Here is a 17,915-nt window from a genome sequence, read left to right as displayed (position 1 = left end):
CGACCTGTGTTTTCTTTTATCAGATGTAGTGCTCTGCGTCGTCCTACCTCCGAACGTTTTTGTCTATGGTGCCCAGTCTTCATCGGTTGCGGGACCCTCAAGGTTAAAAATTGAGTTTAGCCAGCATATTTCTTCGAAAGACTCAGAATCAGAAGATTCTGTGGTTTTTGAAACTCTATCCGAAGGAATCGAGAGCTGTTTCTTTTCTGACTTAGATACCACAGAAGGAACCCTTACGTTGTCAGTCTAGGAAAATAGATACCACACGATTAATGGCAATGTATAATTTTGGCCGAAGACCAACCGTCTCATGTACTGAATGTCAGAAATACAGACTCATAAGTTTGACCAATGTGCGGCCATTTTTGATGTAACTAGAATCGCCATTTTGTTCTCTAAAGTTTGCTCATTGCTTTTTGTTCAAAACTGCTTAGCCGAAAACTTATTCTGCTTATTCTGCTTCACTGATTACTTTGCTGCACAAAGCGAAAGAGCAAGGCCGCTAGGCCGGGAGTTATTCGTTGAAACAATACGTAGGCAGCCCCAGAGAGGAATGCCCAATCCCCTCCCGCATGTAGCCTTGGAAGAGCACCACGGCATTTAATCATTTCACTGATGCCAGCTAGTCTCTTTAATATGGTAGAAATGCTAGAAAGAAACAGCTAAAGGCTTGAATTATGCTTTTCTTACGGCCCCCCTTTCCTAAGCCCAGCGGAGCGTGCTGACTCCCAGGACACAAATAGTAAATAGGAGATAGCAAGGCCTGGATTGTGACTCTTCCCCCGTAAGCAGCTTGCTCGCAAGAACAGAAGCGCTGGGTTCTGTTCAACAAAGAAATATGTCTCCAGACTCGCAATGTTGCATATTGTTGGTAAAATAGATGTTCGAAGGTGTCATATTCGTCGATATTGTCAATCATCAGACCCAGTTCAAAGAAACTGTACAATGGGCGTTATGAACATGTCATGACTGATTGCAGGATGTCCATTTTGTATATATGTAACTGATGTACGTTATTTGCTTTCTTGCGTCCCTCGAGGTCTGGAGACACACGTTGCGGGGCGTGAGACTGAGTTGGCCAACTGAGACTATTTGCTTTGCAATAAACCCTAGCTTTTGGGAATACAACCTCATGTCTGGTGTATTGGTTTGTGTGTGGTGATTTGCCTTGTTTCCACTACGCGAGGGTCCCCTAGGGGCCCCTTCAACGCCCCCAGAAGAAATGGCCCACTTAGCCAAAGTCATTGCCCAATTAGCGGCCCATGAGATACAGGCAGAAAATAGGCCCCAAGAAAATTTAACAAAGTTAATTGAATTTCAAATAAAGCCAATACCACCACAGGGCGTATGTCAACCCTATCTTGAAGGCCAAGATTTTGGAATTTCTTTTCTAAATTTTGAACGCCAGCCGACCAACTGGGATGGTAAGAGAACCTGCAAAGATGCTACTTGGGTCCCTTATTGAAAAGCGAACTCCAAACTTCATAACAGTTACTCAACCTTGCATAGGGAGCCACCTTTCTATCAATCAAAGATTGGGACAGACCTGTCATTTTTATAGACCGAAATTACGGCCCATTAGGTTAAACCCTGGAGAAACCTCTTTAGAACTGGATGAATGCATTAAAAACACAGTGGTCCTATGGATTAATAAAGAAATGATTACTTTAGAACAGTTTACAAATTATCTCCCCCCCCCTTTTTACAAAAGTCTGTCCTACAGTTGAATCGACCTACTCTAGCCATGGCCATTGAGACTGCACAAAACTATTCAGATGCAGCTAAACATTTCCATTTGGCCCATCGATGGGAAGAACAAAAGGACCATAAGTACATCCATCCAGCTCAACCTCAATGAGTAAATAAACAGGGGGCGGGGGGCATAGAGGATAAAAGAAGGAACACCCGGAGAGAGTAGAAATACAGAAAATTGACCCAAGGGCTAAGGATGAAAGTAGAAAGGAGGAATTAAAAGGAAGCAGACCACCTCCACTGATCTGTTTCTCACAATGAGAAACAGGACATCTAGCTAGAGACTGTCCAAAGAATATAAAGGACAAACCCATGGAAATAGGCTTTTTGAAGGGCGAAGAGTGGGAAGAAACCGAGGAAGAGCTGCCTGTGTCAGACTCCTGTTGAGTTTACATATGAAAATGCTTGGGTGAATGGAAGGCAATTGAGGATCCTGATCAACTCAGGCAGTAAGCAAACCGCTATATGGGCCAATTTAGTTACAACAAAAGATCTAGACAATGCAGACCTAGATAGAATGACATGTGTACATGGGGACAATGAAGTATACCCTAAAATACCAGTACACATTGAGATCCGAGGTGAGTCCTGCGAAATATCATCAGCTATCATTGCTAAACCCCCCGAAGAGGTTATTCTGTGGCAGGACTTCCCCATCTTTTCTACTCTCTTACAGGAATCTCCACCTCCCTTCAGAGAATTTGTAACCCAAAGATCATGCCAAACAAACTGCTACTCCCAAAACTCCACAATATGGGACTGGGAGAACACTGAACTCAAAACAGCCCTTAAAACCCAATGTATTGGTTATTGCAAAGAAACAGATAAACCCACTCCACCTCTACCTACACTGAGAACAACTTATCAGTGGAATATGCGCAAGTCTCTGGATATCTCTGGTCCCTGTTCTCTTCCAGGTCTTAACAATCAAGAACCTGGGCAAAGTACAGGCATATCCACCTCGCCTAGGGGAAGGGTATGTGAGAAACCTGAAGGTGTCTCACTTGCTAGTCCCCGGGGATCTGTCATCTAGGTGGCCAGGACACAGCCATCGCTATTGGATCCAGTTGCTGGGTGCGGACCAGTGCGGGAGGATCTCCTGGATGGGGGATCTTCAGGGGGTGGAAGTGGGACACTGATGGGTGAAAAGCAGTACCCCACTTCCTATAACACCTTTTCCCCATCCTACCATATAAAATACTCAAACACTCGACCCCCCACCCCTTTTCCGACACAAACATTTTTGCTCACCACGAAAGACAGAGGACAAACACCAGAGGCGTTTACCTGCGGTCAAAGCAGCAAAGTCAGGCAATTGACCAGAATCACAAACACCTGAAGGCCCTTTCCCTTCCCCACAGGGATAGAAGGTGGAGCACAAGAGCACAATAAGAGCAAGGCAGATCGCATGACGAGAGAGCTAACTTGGTACAGCAGTTCAAGAGGAAGAGAAAGACAGCGCCCACCAAGAGTGTAACAAGGAGAGAAGTGACCTTGCCCTTTCCGACCCAGGCCTGTGAAACCTCAGCAGAAGGAATCGTATGACTGCGAACAATACCCAGCGTGTGTTGCAGCAGATGTCAACAGTACACAGGGTCCTCCTCCGCTGATAACCAAGCCAAGGAGGAACGCTTGCCACCGCTGTACCAACCTTGATTCCAGAGGCTCATCACAGCTGGTGAGTCAAGGGGAGAGCTGATAAGAAACCAAACTGTATTGAACAAAAGTAGCAGACGGCAAATTGAAGAAAGTACAAAGAACTATTAATACGAGAGGGGAAACCAGCTACAGAAGAGTCAGGCACCACGTGGGTGCTCCCACGGGAATCTCTGGCCGATTACCCTATTGTTGAAAGTTTCAACTTGAAACTACCGTTACCAGAAGACCTTGGGAAACGCAAGAAAGGGGTCAAAGTGGTCATAAAGGGGTCCAGAACAATGCTCTGTACAGTTGAAAGTCTTTGACCGGAAGATGATTGTAAAGCTAACGGAAGTGAATCCTGCATCGTAAGAACTGTTCAGTGAACTTGTGTTTGCCAAGGTTGGCAACAGTGAACCGGGCGGAGGGATGCCGATAACAAGGGGGCGAAGTCTGAAGTCCCAATGAATAGTGTGTTGACGGGAGTGAATCCAGCAGAGGGATGTCCGCAGTGAACTGTTTAAAAGGCATTAAGATTTGTGAAGCATGGTTTAAAAAAGACATTAAGACTCCTGAATGTAACAGGTGAAAGTATTTGTGAAAAGTCATAGTGAACCTGATGGAGAGAGGCAAACGGTCAGGAAGGGTCTGAGCCCGGAGGAGGGGGATCCAAGGGTGAAAAGCCATCACCCATCAACCCGTGAATGAAACAGAGAAAGTCTTTTGAATACAGGCCAGAGTGAACCTGACGGAGGGAGGCTGATATTCGCACAGGGTCTGAGCCTGGAAGAGGGGGATCCAGGGGCAAAGATGCAGGGCCAGTCTTACAACAGATTGTATCCCAGGCGGGAAGCATCGTTGGCGCCCCCCTCACCCGACCTGTGATCTCATGCATGTGTCATGGGCTGAGCAGCAGGAGTGGGCACTATGAGTTAACAAAATTGTCAATGCTGGCATCTGCTGAGTTTCATGAACCTTGGAAAATAGCAATAAGAGGGTCAAACCCGAACAGGCCTGGTTTTTGCTCTTCATTTTTAGTAACAATGACCAGTTTGCTGCTGTGACTCAGGTCAGATCTACACTAATGTCATTCGTATGACCTCAAACATTTAGCCACTCTTAAAAGGTGATGAACTGGTCTTGAACAGTGTTACTTGAACCTCCAAGAACAAGCACCAGCAACATACCCACCGATTGCTGTACAAGCCCGTCTATCTCACCATTAAAATACATGCATTTAGGCAATATGTATTGCATCAAATATTTCATGGGTAGTGAAATATATTTAGGAGGGACACACGTAAAGAATATCACTACTCCATGTGAGTAGTAAAGTCTACTTTAAACATATGCATTGACATGCATGTACAATTCAACATAGCTCCCAATGTTAATGTTGGAGAGGTGGCGTTCTAAAATGATGACATTACAATGTAGACTTTACATTGAAACACAATGCAGTGCATTACCGCGGCAGAGAAATGGTAGTTCAAGTATTGGGGTTTGTTTCGCTCATGCTCGTGAACTCTCAAAATTCTTAAATGTTTCCTTCGTGATCACTCATTTTAGCTCCTGATAGCACCATGAAAATGTAAGATCGCAAAGAAAAACGATGTCTACCATCCCAACCTAAAAACAAAAACAATCAAATTCTTAAAGGGTGGAAGGCAACCTGTTCTTGGGACATGTTAAGTTTACTTTTTGTAAAATACTAGCCGCGTGCTGCTTGAATAACAGCGGGCCTTGCACATTGTGCAGTGTATAGATGAATTTCATTTCAAGGGACTTGGAGTACTGCGGGTATAAGGGGAAGCATCTCCAGTGTACCCCAAGCATAGTGCGCTTTGCCCTCCACCCTCACCCCCCAGCCTTGCAGCACTGCACTTTTTCACATTCTCCATTATGGTAAAGAATATTGTCCCGAGCTTGGGAGAGAAATGGACTATGCAGAAGAAGCTGCCTCCCCAGGGTGTGTTTAGCTGCTGGTGTATCAAATGCAGAAATGGGTGGCATCAAGAGCCCCACGCTCTGAAACACCTTTTGCGCACTGGTTGGTCACACAACAGAAAGTGTGAGCAGGTGATTCCCCAACACTTGAACCATTATTTAGAGACCTGGCTTTGATTAATGTGGCGTTAGCTAGTCATGGCCATTTCCCAGCGTTTGTGTTAAAGGGGATTGGAAGTTGCACCGTGCAGGGTATTTTAAAGGCAATGAATTGATGCTACAGCATGTCGCCTCCAATGGAACAAAGAAAGTGAATCATGCATCCTGCAAGTCTGGGTATTTGCATTATACGGAAGACGGGCCAACTGTCCACGGAGACGGTTTCTACTGTAGTTGCTGAGTCGCTTTCCGAAGCCAGCTGCTGTGCAGACTTCGCTCAGCTTTTGGTCCAGCACCTGCATCCATCCTTCACACCATCATTCACAAGGCGCGTTCGTGTAGGTGTTTCTTTATCTCGTTAGACTAGCGTGATTGCTATTCCAAACAAAAGAAGCACAACGACAAAGAAGAGTATAAGAGAAGTCTGAGTGAACAGTGAAATGTATGAAACTCTTGCCCTAAAGTAAAGTCTGTAGTGCATGCCCAGGAAAGAGGGAACAATGAACAATATGCTCGGGAGCGGGAACTATGGGGGTGTAGTAACCCCCAAACCGGCCCAAGTGTGGTACTGGCCCCCAGGGCCTCGCCCTCAAAGTGATTTTGGCCTGGCCATGGGCCGAATGGCCGACGGACGGACCAATCCAACCCCGCTGCAAATGTCTAAGATCTGCTGACGGTGACACTCTGCCCAGGTCTTCTGAGAACCGCCCTTTTGATCTCCTGAGGAGAGTCCACTACCAGTGCTCGCTTCCTTTTTCATGACTGCTTGAGCCTTGACAAAAATGTCTAGCTTTGTGGCCTCCAGAGGCTGTTCTTGGATGGCCCAGTAATCTCCGCAATACCATTTTAAAATAAATAAAACGCCTATGCAGCAATAGGCCTCACCTGTGAGGACGGCAGCAGGAGGAAAGAAGTGTGCTTGCCTCGGCAGGCTGTAGTTACTGCCGGGTGTCCTGAAACAAGGCCAATCAGCGAGGGCAGGATGCAGCAACTGTTTGTATTTGCTGATTATGCTGCTGCTTGGCAGTGTGTGCTTGTGATTGGAACAACTTCAGGATTTAGTGACCCACTAGCTCCTCTTTTCCGTAATGTCCAGGGCATGCCCGGGAAAGAGGGAACGATGAACAATATGCTCGGGAGTGGGAACTAGGGGGGCGTAGTAACTTCCAAATCGGCCCATGCGTATTACTGGCCCCCAGCGCCTCGCCCTCGAAGTGATTTTGGCCTGGCCACGGGCCGAATGGCCAATGGACGGACCAATCCAACCCCACTGGAACTTGCAACTGTCTAAGATCTGCTGACGGTGACACTCTGCCCAGGTCTTCAGAGAACCGGCCTTTTGAACTCCTGAGGAGAGTCCACCACCAGTGCTCGCTTCCTTTTTCATGACTACTTGAGCCTGGACAAAAGTGTCTACTTTTGTGGCCTCCAGAGGCCATTCTTGGTTGGCCCAGTCATCTCCGCAATACCATTTTAAAATAAATAAAACACCTATGCAGCAATAGGCCTCACCTGCGAGGACGGGAGCAGGAGGAAAGAAGTGTGCTTGCATCGGCAGGCTGTAGTTACTGCCGGATTTCCTGAAACAAGGCCCAATCAGCGAGGGCAGGATGCGGCAACTGTTTGTATTTGCTGATTCTGCTGCTGCTTGGCAGTGTGTGCTGGTGATGGGAAAAACTTCAGGATTTAGTGACCCAATCGCTCCTCTTTTCTGTAATGGCCGGGCCGACAACACCAGCCAGCCCCAGGCGATCCACACTACAGTGTCAGTGCACGCCCATAGCTTGGAGGAGGGCACACCACACGTGTGCCCATGGGCCTGGCTAGTGCCAACTAAGCCAGCGCCACCCGGGTCCGGGGGAAGGTAATAAAGCAACAAATGTTGCTAATTTATTTGCCAATTGCCCTGCCCTGCCTCAGGGTCGAGGCTAGGCCCGTTTCTTGGCCCGGGCGAGGCAGGCAACTGCCCGGGGCGCAATAGGCCCAGGGGGTGCAATTGCCCCAGTCCCTGCAGCCTCTGCAGGGGATGGAATTCCCCAGTTTGTGGGGCGGCGCACTGACGTGGGGAAAGTTCTGCAGGTCAGGTGCTGGCGCTGCCCCTTCCGACTGTAATGTCACGTAGTACAAAAGTACTACGTGACATTACAGAAGTCAGAGGCTCCCTCTGACCACTTTCGCGCCACTTGGGGTGGGGGGCATAAGCACACCAATAAAAACACTTAAGGTCCACCTGCAGCTAAAACCAGCCCCTTCCATCACAATGCCGGCAGAAAAACTGCTAATGGTGGCCCATTAGTCACTAAATGTTTTTGTGCTGGCATTGAGATGGGAGGGGAGGTGCAGTGGGCTGTGGGGAGTGGGCATGCCTTGCAGGGACTCACCGTGGGCCCTGACACGGTACAAACAGAGACCCGTTTGGGCCCATGGTGCGTCCCTGCAAGCCCAGAAAATGGCCAAAATAATAGTTTAAAGCAGCGCTCTTTCTTTCATGCCGCTTCTTTTCCAAACTATATATCAATTACACTTTAAACCACTTCCATGGCAATGGTGATGAGTTACTTCACTATGCGGATAATAGTTTTGACCAGTGTTGCTGAGCAAATATTCTTTAAGCCACAAACCGGTTTATTTATTTATTTATGCAATGTTTGTCGGATACCTGTATCCGACACACATTGCATGAATAAATAAATATGTAGGTACCTGACAAACGAAAAATATTGCATGAATAAATAAATAATCCTTGTCCATGTATCCTTACAACAGTCAAGACTTTACTGTATCAAAGCATACACTTGATTCCCATTCAAAGAATGTTAAAGTGATTGTTTATTGGGTTCAGGTGTCTCCTTGTCATTGCCCTTTTGGCTTAGGTTGCCTCCAAACACCCTTCAGCATCTTGTGTTCTTTGTTGGTTGTATATACTGCATCCTATGCCATATTCAAGGTCTCTTGGTGTGCCCAGTCCTCATTATCTGGGGACCTCATTAGCCTAAGTGGGACTGGGGCATAAAATTGTCTTGGGCACCAGTGAAAAAGTGGCCCACCGCTGCAAATGGCAATTAATTCCTTGTGTGACGGACTGTTTGACTTTGGGTAGGAGTTCCTTAACGGTGCAGTTTTGGAATGGCTCGCAGGGTGCAGTGGGAGTGGTGCGCGGGGTGCGCCGGGAGTGGAGTGCGGGGTGCGGTGGGAGTGGCGCATGGGATGGGGTGCGGGGGGGGCCGCATTCCTAGTGTTTCGCCCTGTGCACCAAATGGAGTAGAAACTGCCCTGGCCGAGGCCACAGCCTGCAGCAGTGCCAGTGGTAAAATACACGTGTAACACGTTTGTTTCCTATCATTATAAAAATGAACAGGCACATTAATTTTTATAATGTTAGGAAACGAACGTGTTACACGTGTATTCTAGCACTGGCACTGTGGTCTGCTGGTGCAGCACCCCCTAGAGGCTGACTGACGTCAGGCAGCCGCCTGGGCTGCCTGATACAAAGACCGGCCCTGCAAAGAAGTATCACCCAAGTACAATCGGAGAAGAACTTCAGAACTTTTGTTGAACTTTTGTTTATTATTTTGAACCTGTCAAGCCCTCAGAAGCAAGAAAACATCCTGACTTATTATTTGTGAACACTTCTTTCTTTCCTGTGTATCACATCTCACACAATTTGTATTTAGCATAAGGATTGGCAATAGGGTTTCTTAGTATAGGCCCTTTCGTTTGACAAAACGCCACTAGGACTGCCTTATTATTATTTGATGGTTGTAGCTTGCTCCCATCTTTGATTTAGGTTTAGATCAGGCTTTTTTCCAACCCGCATATACAGTTTAATAAACACTCTTGAACTGTTATCACTTGTGTCTGTCTTTACTGTTGCCACCATGAGTTCCTTACAAAGCAAACACATATTTATTGAATGTATTTATATTTGTTGAAGAGCAGAGCAGCAAAACTGGGTTCTGTAGAATTTGGGTCTGTCTGGCAGGTGACTTTGGGGCAGGGCTGGCTGAAGATGTGTCTGGGGTAGTGGGGATTTTCAACATGATGTTTGGCAGCCTCCCTTACCTCACAGTTGAGAAAAACATTCGGAGGCCTGGTGGCGTGTTTAAATTGCAATAAAGTTAAAAGAATGAAGCAAGGTGGTTAATTGCTGCTTATTATCATTGGAAAGGCTGCCAGCAAGGGGCTGAAATGCTAAATGTCCCCTGAAAAGCTAGTCAAATCTCTTTGACAGCAGGGTGCTAATGTCGTGCAAACATGAATAAACCAGCAACGAGGTACTTGGCACGTTGCCAAAGACTGCCAAAAGGAGGTGACTACATGTAATCTGCATACTGGGCACATTAAATAAAACGTATAAGAGTTTGTTTCTGTGTCATAAGACTGCCTGCATGGGGTAGCTGTTAGGAGCCCCCCAGAGCTACAGAGCTCATTTCAACTGAAAGAATTCAAAGGCTGTCACACCGTTCCTGCTCTGGGGGAGTGGCAACGTCAGTGTGCAGGAGCTCTCCTCTTGGGGCATGCAAGTAGGTCCAGTAGGAAATAGAACTAAGAACTAGCTTCTCCAGGGTTGGGGGCTTGAAAGCTCCTTCAGGTGAAAGGCAGGTCCATGTTGGGGAACAGCAGCTCAGCTCACCTAAGACTCCTCTTGGTCAGGTGTTGAACGAAAGGTTTTGCTCAAGTATCTGACTTTTATCTGTTCTTTCATTCTGTACCTGGGATGTTGCTGTATTGTGAATTTCAGAGGAAAGAGTGCCCCTTTATCCTAGTCCTCAGAACCCAAATGGTTAGAAAAAGTCACTCAATAACTTCCTGTGACAATTGTCACATCTTCTCTCTGTGGCAAATTGTGAAGTATCAGTTTTGCAACAGATTGCTGGCCAGGCACCGCTTTGTTAAAGTGTGACATGTTTGGATCCTGCTGGTACAAAAGCACAGTTCTCCTCTCCAACCCATTGCATACAAAAACAGTATGTGTTTAACAGGAGAGCAATTCTCACTTGCTAAGTTTAAATAAAGCAATTTAAAAGTTAATGGGGACTGGTAAATCTGAAATCATTTGGATCTTCAAAGAGGCCCCCACCTGTGTCTTTGTCACAGATAAGTTAATGTGGGGGAGAGGAACAGGAAGAAGAGGTTAAACGGATTGTATTTGCTTTTAACACATTACAAAATTACAGCCATTGTAGTTATATGTTAATACCTTTTAACTCTGAATCATACAGAGAAAATATTACTTAGTGATTTGGTGGGTTTAACACTCAGACCTTTTCACTATCTTTGAAAAGATGCTCTGCAGATTGTCTTTGATTACTCGGATTTGCCCTACATTTGCTGACGGGGGGCGGGATGGTTGGAGTGGGTGCTTCGGCATTCAGCTGCGCACCACCTACCCACCCATAACACTACCATGGTATTTGCCTTAATGGGCAATTCAAAGGGAGGACATCTTGATCTGTTTACATTTGGAGCATGTGGAAAAAGAAAGGGACATTTCTAAAAGAAATTGCTGTGCTTCCCAATTTGAAAAATAAGCAGCCTTTCTTTTCACTTGCTACAGATTGTGGGGGGATAAATAATACTGTATCCCCCCTCTTTAAAATTGTGAGTGGGATTTATCACCCCTGTTTCCTACACCCATGCACATTTTCCTCCCCCAATCAAACACATCAAACACATTACAGATATAGCCTTAGCAGCACTCATGCCATCCTCCTGCCCCCTTCACACACATTCGTCCATTCTGCTCAGCAATTGCAACACCATCATTACCCATGAACCCGTCAAAATAGCCCCCCCAAATCGCAAAAACCTGCGCCACCGCAATAAACCATGGTTAAACAATTCCCTCCTCTCCATCAAGCAGGAAGTGAGATGCATAGACAGAGCCTTGCTAAACAACATATGCCCTCCACCTGGACACCCCTCAAACAATGCTGCAGCAAATACAAAGAGGATCAAAATACGGGCTCCTGGTGGTGACCCTATTCTGCCCAGGAAGGCTATATTATCCTCAGATACATTTGAACGGGTCAAGGAAGCAAACACGACCCCCTGTACCCTTATGTGCTACAAGGGGTCGTGTTTGCTTCATTGGCCCGTTCATTTGTATCTGAGGGCAAATACAAAGAGGCCATACTCAATAACAAAGCCACCCATTACCTCCAAGAAACCCAATCCACCACCAATCGTACACAGTAACTCTTTAATATCGTCAAGTAATTTTCCAAACTACCCTCTGCACCTTCCACTCCCACATCTGCTTCACTAAACAACTCCATCATCGACTACTCCACCTTTAAAATACACATCTCATATGCCCTCCCGTCTGCTTTCTCACTCCGGCCCAACTCCCAAACATTCTAACACATGGAACACTTTCCACCCCATTGACAGAGGCACCTTCAGCACTCTCACAGCCACAACACAACCTACACAGATCCTGGATGATGCATTTCTGCCCCTAGCCGCAATCAACTGCATTGCCACTCTGGCTCTGGACTTACTCGACGTTATCAGCTCCTGTGTCTCATTATGGTACTTGCCCCTCCACGCTCAAAACCGGACAAATCTTCCTCTCCACAAAAAGCCACCCCTCAACTCCACACACCCTACTAACGACCACCTCATTGCTATTCTGCCATACCTTGCAAGAAACATGGAGCACTTAGCCACAACCCAACTCCAGCAACACATCACCTCAAAGTATTACCTTAACCCATTGCAATCTGGCATTCAAATGGGTGACAGTACTGAGACTGCTACACTACACGTCCTAGATGACCCCTGCAACATCACTGACAAAGTATATTCAACCCTCCTCAACCTCTCTGATTCCTTTAACACCATCAACCAAACCATTTCCCTAAAAATCCCATTTCCACCAATAGAGAGACAACACACAAATGTACTTCCAAATCTCATCCCCCCACAACTTCACACCTTCAAAAGCTATCTTTCCAACCATCAACAGCTGTATGACCACCCACTTCCTCAAATGTTCATTTTTTTTTAAACTTTGGTTTTTATTTGCATTTTAACATTCAATAACAGTTTCTTACACTGATATTAGACAATGTTAGCCCCTTCCCCTCCCTCTCCCTTACCCCTCTCTCAATCAGTGTGTTCATGGAACAAATGTTCAAACACCAATAGAACCACTCGGGGGTGGATGCACAGTGACAGTCCTTGCATTGAGCGGTCTCAAGTGTATTTGATTGGCCCCCAGCAAATCTCATTGGCACTTTTTCCAGCTTCTCCCTCAGACCCTATTACCCTCCAGCCTGGACAGCAACAGTCCCCATTCCTCCCTGAAGGACTCCTCGTGATCGTTCACAATGGCTGTCAAACTCTCCATTAGCATCATGTTACACAGCTTACTTACCCGTTCCTGCCTCGTTGGCATTCTCCCCACTTTCCAATATTGGGCTACTGCCAGCCACCCGGCCCGTAACATCACCTCACACACTCTAGGCAATCGGTACTCCCCCTGGTCCCCTGTCGGGATTCCTAATAGTATCTGGAGCGGGTCGAGGCTCAGCTGGGCCCCTACAAGGTCATTGATCCAGCTAAGGAGCTCCTGCCAGAAGATGAGTATCTGGGACATTCCCACCACATGTGAGCGAGGGCCCCACCATACCACAGCCCCTGGGGCACATGGGTCATGTGCCTGTGAACATTCTTGATATTTTCAACGGATCCCTATGCCACCCTTGCAGCATCTTCAAGTTATGTTCAATGGTGGAGGTGAATGTGACCCGGAAGATTCTAGCCCAGTCCTCATCTGTAATTTCCCTTCCTGCTAGTTCCACCCAATATCTCTTGAAAGATTATCTCCCCACCTCTGAAGTTGAGATCAGCATCTTATATATATTAGACTGAGCGCCCTTCTGGGTGGTGGTCCTGTCTAGCCATTTCTCAAACTGGGTTAGGTCTCTGGATAGGTGGGTTTACCACATCGGGTCATTGAACATCCCCTTCAGCCAGCCCCAACCCTCGCCTGTGGTCAGGTCAAGGGCCCAAAAGGGCCCAAAGGGCCCCTCGGTGGGGTATTGGTCTTTTTATACTTGCAGGCCCCCGCCATCTTGCATCTGTTTCCGGTGCCCGTAGGCCACACCCCTGCTCCAGCGGTCTCTCCCGAGGCTGATGCCCAGAGCCGTGAGTCCCCCATGTATTCCTCTGAGGCTCTATGGATATCGTCCTCCATCGCCAACCGGTATTCCTGGCTGTTGTACTCAAAGTTCAGAGAAAAAGGGAATCCCCAGCGATAGCGTACTCCTTTCTCCGTCAGACACTTTGAGAGCGCTATACATCCTTCTCCTAATAAGTAATAGTTGATTGGACCCTCCCTCCCAGGCTCGTTGCAAGATCCTTGTTCCTTGTTCTTTGTTCGTAGTAGTGGAAGCGTGCCAGCACTATGCCCGGCCCCCTTGAGCCTCCTCCCGCTCTGTGTGCCCGGTCAATGATGGGTTTGTCCATGGCGTTGTCACCGAAGAGTGTGCATACCACCGTTCTGAGGGCCCTTCTGATGTCCCCTTCCGTTTCCCCGCCCTTTTCTGGGAAGGCAAAGAAGTGCAGGTTGTTGCAGCGTTCCCTATTCTCCACATCGTCCAGTTTGAGTGAGGTCTTTGCCTCCCTCCTCTCTAGCTCTGCCAGCCTTACTCCCGTTTGAAGCTCCAAGGTGTCTACTGAGTACGTTTGGCTTCCAGCCCCTGTATCTTGTCTTCCACTGAGAGGAGTCTCTGATACATTTTGTCTAGTCTCTGGTCAAGGGCTGATCTGATGCCCCTGATCTGTTCCATAAGGGCCGCTACATCTGACTTTGTGGCCGCCGGATCACCTTTCATGTCAGCTTCTGAAAGGGTAGTGACCCCCCGGCGCGCTCCCCGCCTTCAAATCGAAACCTCTGCTGCAAAGCCCCCGACACTTCCTCCCCCATGGCAAGGCTTCGTAGTTGAGCCTGCTTGGGTCTTTCCGCCGTCCCTGTAGGCCTTTACCTGCTTGGCCCATGGCATCCACCGGGGGACATATCGCCCAGTATTCGGGGTGGGCACCCACCTCCAGTCCCTCCTTCTGACCTCAGGTAGAGAGATCCCAGCCTCCAGCTGGGGCACCCCGGCCTTACTCAGGTAGAGAGATCCCAGCCTCCACCTGGGGCACCCCGGCCTAAGTGTGCTCAGGGGCCCCTGTTATTGGGCCCTCGACAGATGGGGCTTCTCCAAAGACTCACCCTCAGGCCGGTGACCCTATTAGTCCTATGGGGTCATCCGGCAGGGTGCTGTCTGTGCCTCTGAGCCCGGGGCCTCCAGGCCAGTGTCTCTTCTCACGTTTCTGGCTTAGTTCAGGGGCCAGATGGCCACTGGCACTCCAGTGTGTTCGTTGCGGCATTCTGCAGTCGCTTCCTTGCTGTCTTTGGACCACTTGGCACTGGCTTTTGTGTCGCCTCCTCCTGTGTCCTACATCTCCTTGAAAGTGAGATTTGCTTGGGGCAAGGCTTCATGTGGGCTCCCCATGTTCACTGCTGCGGGCTGGGGAACTCTGTCCCTCCCGCTGCCGCTTGACACACGGTGAGCTTGGCCGTCCATAGGCGGATCGACTCCAAACCTGGAGCAAGTGCACCCTGCAGCTTCTCCTCACGGGGGACACCTCCGGATCTGAATTCTGGTCGGGCAAAGGGGGGGGGGGAGTGAAATCCCCTTTGTGTCACTCTGACTCGGAGCACACATAGTGTTTAACTTTCCCTCATGCGCCCCCTGGCGGCCACCCACTTCCTCAAACTTAATTATTCCAAGCCGAAATACCCCCTAATTTACCGACTGAGGCACAAACCCACCCTCACCCTTGGATCAAAGAACTCGCCATGGATAACACACACACATTCCTCTCTACACCTGCCAAATCCTTAGGCTTCTCTATCGACCCACACGTTCCTTCACAGACCACGTAGCTGCCATCAGTAAAACATGCAACCTACAACTGCATCTCCTGGGCAAGATACAGCACAACTTTCCCTCTACTTCCGCACCGCAGTCCAAGCACTGGTTATGTGCAAGATGACTATGAGAACGCTCTCCTCATCGGACTTCCCAACAGCACCCTTGCTCTCCTGAAAGCTGTTCAAAACACAGCAGTGAGACTCTCCCTCCACCTACCCAAACCCTCACACATCAACACAGCTCTCACTCAGCTTCACTGGCGGCTTCCCATACCCCAGGGGATTGCCTTCAAAGGACCCTGCATTGCATTCAAAACCATTGACCTCAAAACCCCATCTTAATTTCACAACAAACTTAAACCCATCACCCACACAAAAACCAGACAAGCTAGCAAGCAGCTTCTACATATTCCACTCTGTAAACTAACATGCACTCACCTACTCAAGCGTCTCCACCTCCCCTGCTTCTCCTATCGTTATCTTCCTATCCTATCTTAAGAACATTTTGTAACTTCAGTTTCACCTCCCACCTCTTGCACTTTTACTCTTGTAAGGCGCTCCGAGGTCCTCTCGGTACGGTCTGCTCTCAACAAAAATTAAAATACTATAACGTAAATACATTTAAATAAACTTCAAATCAAATCACTCAGAATGGGGCAGCCAGGCTATTGTTTCACCTCAATCGCAGGGAACATGACACATGCTCTTAGAGCACTGCTCTGGTTGCCTGTTGCATAACACATTGGGGGTCATTCCGAGTTTGGAGGCAGCCATGGCACCATGGCTGCCTCCAAACTCGGGTCCGGGTCCGTGGTGTCGGAATGGGGACTTACCGGGACATTCCGACCTATGCGGACCCAGTAAGTCCCCATTTCGAAAACCATTCCCCATTACCATTTGAGCCCCCATAGGGCTCAATGGGAATGGGGAAGGAGCTAATAACGGGCCTGTTATTAGTTCCATGGTCCCTTAACGGGTCCCGCAAAGGGCGACTGGTAAAACCAGCTGGCCCTAGTGGGACCCGCTAAGGGACCTCGTAATGCGGCGGTAGGGGGTTAACAGAACCGGCATCCTTACCGGTGCCGTTAACCCCCTACCGCCATACTCGGAATGACCCTTTAAGGCACATTGCCTAGTCCATAAAGCCTAAATGAAAAGTGTTTCCTTGAATAATAATTTTTTGTACAAAACATGTCTAAAAGACACTTTAATCTCACTGTTCATCAACACTAAACTTCTTTTAACCACGGATACAGGTGCAGACTAATGCATTTCGGTCAATCCTCCATCATCAAGCTTTTGTCTGCACTGTGTCTTCTCCCGACCCAAGAACAGGAACCAGTGTAATTCTTAATACCCAGTACCTAGTAAAACAGAAGTGGACCATTAGTGAAACAGATCAGGATGTCATTGTTCTTCCTTATCAAGGAGAATTGCTACTCTCGACTCAACCAATGATAGTGGCACTGTATTTCAATGGCGAGATGTTGATCTTTAGATAAAATTAATAGAAGACTTAGCAGACAGAAACATACCTCTAAGGGGGTCATCAGAACAACATGCGGGGCTTATTTACTAAACTAAAAAAGTTTCTTAAATAAGACCCTAAGTCATCTTTTGGTGTACGTTTTACTAAACTTATTTTTTTTTTTATCTTAATACATTTAGTTTTACTTACTCTAAGCTTTACCTACACAATATTAGCTTAGTCAATAAGACACATACATATTTTTGTATTGGGCTGATTTACTGGACTCAATTTACACCAAGAAATGGCTTAAATTCAACTATTTTTTGTAAATGTAGTCTTACTTAAGCAACTTATTTAGCTTAGTAAATCAGCCCCCTACACCTCCAGTATTGAGAACGAAAGGGGGTGCAGGAACAAGGCAGAATTAATTTCAGAAGCAGCTGTTGACTGAAAGAGAGAGAGCACAAAAACAATGGCATCGTTCCTGCCAATCAATGAGACAACAGGAAAAAAAATTACATGATTCAGAAATTGGACAACATATCATGGTGTAAACCTTAACAGTGATTGCTAACTGATAATTGTCGGATGCGCATTACAAAAAAACTAAAATAAAACAATTATATAAGTGAAAATGTGATTTGGAAAAAAGATAAAATATATGTAAAATACAGTTAATGTAGAAAGTAAAATATTTAAAAAATAATAAGAGAAACCTAAACATTTGAATACGAAACAAGTGGTACAAAAGGTGTAACCTAATTAGGTCTGCAGATATTTGTGGGAAAAGTGCTTGGAAATGTTTGTGAAAATCCAAACATTTGCACCACCTTCCCTTAGCTATGCTCTTGATGCTCCTCTGGAAACTCTGACCTATGCAGATGTATGTTTTGTGCATACAATGCACAGATGTTAGTCCGTTACTCGTGCTTACCTAAGCATATTCACATGGGATTGCACATTTTTCAATCATGCGTAATTTGTGCATGCCTAAATTATGACTTGTTCTGTCCATAA

At 47.1% G+C, this 17,915-nt stretch overlaps 1 protein-coding gene across 2 annotated transcripts in view; it reads left to right on the top strand.

Moving 5' to 3' along the window:
- The window catches only part of DOCK8 (dedicator of cytokinesis 8), a 1,170,453-nt gene that overhangs the window by 286,716 nt on the left and 865,822 nt on the right, over positions 1 to 17,915 (top strand). The gene's annotated exons all lie outside the window — the stretch shown is intronic.

Source organism: Ambystoma mexicanum, chromosome 6p (genome assembly GCF_040938575.1).
Source record: "Ambystoma mexicanum isolate Mex_15411 chromosome 6p, UKY_AmexF1_1, whole genome shotgun sequence".
Taxonomy (NCBI): Eukaryota; Metazoa; Chordata; class Amphibia; order Caudata; family Ambystomatidae; genus Ambystoma; species Ambystoma mexicanum.
This window is presented reverse-complemented; position numbering and strand designations above follow the sequence as displayed.